Below are 3,437 nucleotides of genomic sequence, written 5' to 3'. Positions count from 1 at the left end.
ACAATGTTATTCCTGCATGCCAGAAGAGGGCACCAGACCTCATTACAGATGGTTGTGAGCCACCATGTGGTTGCTGGGAATTGAACTCAGGACCTGTGGAAGAGCAGCCAGCATTCTGAACCTCTGAGCCATCTCTCTAGCCAGAGTTCATCATCTTTATCACAGTATCCTGTACGTGCCTCGTGCCAAGTAAACACTACCACAACCCGACCCAGTCTCCAAACTCCAACTTTTGGCAGCTATTCTGCTTTAGTCTTTTTATTAAAAAATTATTATTGTTCATTCATTCATTTATTGACTTTTAATTCTGCATTGTTTAGACATACACTGATTTTAACATAATCATTTACTCACTATTAATATGAATTCAAGCCAAGCATGTGGCTACTTTTATACCAGAGCAAACCAAGAAATCAAGACACAAATTGCCATCATCACAACATAATCTTCCAAGAAAATCATCCCCAGGAAGTTGGCCTGAAGAGATGCAGATTCCACAAGTTTTTGAGGTGGTCTATATTTAAGCAGTGGAGGCACTGAAGTAGACTTCGGTGTTTGTCTGAAGTTATTAGGGTCTTTCCGATAACATCTGTCTCCCACTTGACAGGAGATGAGCAGTCTTCAATAACATGCTTCAGCTCCTCCCCAAGGACTGGCTCAGCTCTCATAGAGTCTGGATACCACCCTTTCCCCTCAGCATCCTTGGAACTTCATGGTGCTACTTCATAGCCTGATTGAACTCCTTGAAGCTGGACACCCTCACCACCTTGAAGGTGGCCATGGGTCTTCTACATTTATTTTTTTTAATGTGTGTATGCTTTTTGCCTGCATGTTTGTCGGTACACCATGTGTGTACAGTGCCCAAGGAGACCAAAAAGGGGAATTGGATCCTGTGGGACTAGAGTTATAGATGGTTCTGAATTGTCATGTGGGTGCTGAGAACCAAACCTGGATCCTCTGGAAAAAAAGCCAGTGTGCTTAACTGCTGAGCCATTTCTTCAGCCCCTAATTTTTTTAGATTTTGAGACAGATGTAAGTGGAGACCGTGTGCTTGTTTCCCGGCTGCCCAGACCTAAATAATCACACAGGAACTATATTAATTACAATGCTGCTTGGCTGATGACTCAGGCATATTTCTAGCTAGCTCTTTCATCTTTAATTAACCCATTTCTCTTAATCTGTGTATCACCACGAGGCTGTGACTTAGGTTCTGGTGTCTTTCTCCTTCGGCAACTACATGGCATCTGCCTGACTCTGCCTTCTTTCTCCCTTCACTCAGTTTAGTTTTCCTGCCTACCTATATTCTGCCCTGCCATAGGACAGAGCCACATCTTTATTAACCAATGGTAATAAAACATATTCACAGCATACAGAGGGAAATCCCACATCAGACAGACTTTCATGGAGCCCAGGTTGGTCTCAGACTCACCATGTAGTTGAAGATGACCTTGAACTTGACCCTTGTGCTCCCACCTGACAAATACAGCAATTATAGGCTTGTGTCACCACACCGGCTTAATATACAGTGTTTAAAAATGTATTCTATGGGTTTAAGAGATGGCTCAGCAGTTAAGAGCACACAAAGCTCATGCTACAGGATCTGTGTCTGGTTCTTAGCACACCACACCGGTGGTTCACAACTGCAACACCAGCTCCAGGGGATATGATACTTTTGGCCGCCAAGAACACCTTTCCTTATGTGCACAAGTACACATATACACATAATTAAAAATAAGTCTGAACATATTTTCTAGATGTACCCTCTTGATGATATTTGTTTTGCAAGTATTTTCCCCAGTGTGTGTCTTATTTTTTCATGCTTTGGGATGTTTTGGTTGTAGATTTTTCATATGTATATATAATAATATAATTATATTTATATATAATTTAAATTTATTATACATAAGAATATATATTGAGAAAAACCTAATGTTGTTTAGATTTATTCTATATGCATATATAGAGTAAATCAAATATACATGTGTGTATGTATGTCTGAGTGTGTGCAGGGAGGCCAGAAGAGAGTATTGGACCCCTGGAGTGGAGTTATAGGCTGTTGTAAGCCACCTGAGGTGGGTTCTGGGACTAGAATCCAGGTCCTCTGCAGTAGCAGAACTGCTCTTTAACTTCTGAGTTGCCTCTCCAGCCCTGTTTGTCTGTTTTTAAGACAGGCTCTCATTATGTAGCTCAGGCTGGGTTAAACTTGCCTCAGCCTCCTTGAATGCTGGGATTATAGGCATGAACTACCATGCCTAACTCTATTTAAAATTAACTGCTTAATTATTTATTAATCTTATTTTTCAGACCAGGCCTCACTTGGTAACTTAGGCTGACCTTAAACTCAATATGTAGCCTAGGTTGGCTTCAAAGTCATGACTACACTAAGTGCCACTTTATTGTTAGGACCAGCTTTCTTTTCTTCTTTTCAGTGGTGCTGGGGACTGAACCTGGGGCATTGCTCTTACCAGGTAACCAGTCTGTGGCCGAGCAATGCCCCCAGTTCCTCTAACAATATTGTTGCGGGTGGTGAGCATTCTGTTTTGTGTTCATCATTTTAAGCTTATTTATCCCATTTTATGTTGGAGCATATATTTATCCTGTGGAATACTGAAGTGTTTATCTAATTATTCTTTATCAATAAAAACCCAGGAGTCAGATATCAGGGTAAAAACCTGAATGATCAGAGAAGTGGTGGAGAAGCAACCAGTGACCCCTTTTTCTTTCTTTCTTCCATCCAAAAGGGCCGAAAATCTTTCTAAAACCATCCCTACTATTCCTTGTGTCTCTCTATATGTCCTCAGTCCTCCAGAACTTCTATAACTACGCTTGGTCAGCTAGTAACTAGCTCTGCCCTCTGATCCAAAATAAATTTACTGTCAATCTTGGGAGTGTCAGAGTATGATCAAAATATCCCACAACACTTCACCCTTTTTGTCTAAATAAAAATGGAAGGTTTTAACTCCAACATAGTAGAACTATATACAATAAGAGCAATTATCAGGTAAGGATTATATTCACAATGTTCAGTCTATTTGCATTTGATAAATTCAGAGAAAATATTCCATTATCTATTCTATCTTGGTGAGTCCAAAGTTTTGTACTAAATTCACTTTCTTTCTTTTTTTAAAAAAATATTTAGTTTTAAAGATGTATTTATCTTATCTATACGAGTATTCTATCTGCATGTAAGCCTGCATGCCAGATCAGGATCCCGCTATAAATGGTTGTGAGCCACCATGTGGTTGCTGGGAATTGAACTCAGAACTTCTGGAAGAGCAATTGGTGCTCTTAACCACTGAGCCATCTCTCCAGCCCTCCCCCAATTCACTTTCTATACTAACTTGTATTACCAACCCAAAATTATCTTTTTAGACCTCAAAACATTTCTTAGATAAACAACTTAAACTTTTATGTCTCTCAACCTTTTTCACTTTATA

The 3,437-nt window shown here is 39.8% G+C and overlaps 1 pseudogene; it reads right to left on the bottom strand.

Annotated features, from left to right (window-relative positions):
* Nucleotides 1-390: 390 nt before the first annotated feature.
* On the bottom strand, nt 391-781 carry LOC119827156 (annotated as a pseudogene).
* Between the last annotated feature and the right edge of the window lie 2,656 nt (nt 782-3,437).

Source organism: Arvicola amphibius, chromosome 12, assembly GCF_903992535.2.
Source record: "Arvicola amphibius chromosome 12, mArvAmp1.2, whole genome shotgun sequence".
Lineage (NCBI taxonomy): Eukaryota > Metazoa > Chordata > Mammalia > Rodentia > Cricetidae > Arvicola > Arvicola amphibius.
This window is presented reverse-complemented; position numbering and strand designations above follow the sequence as displayed.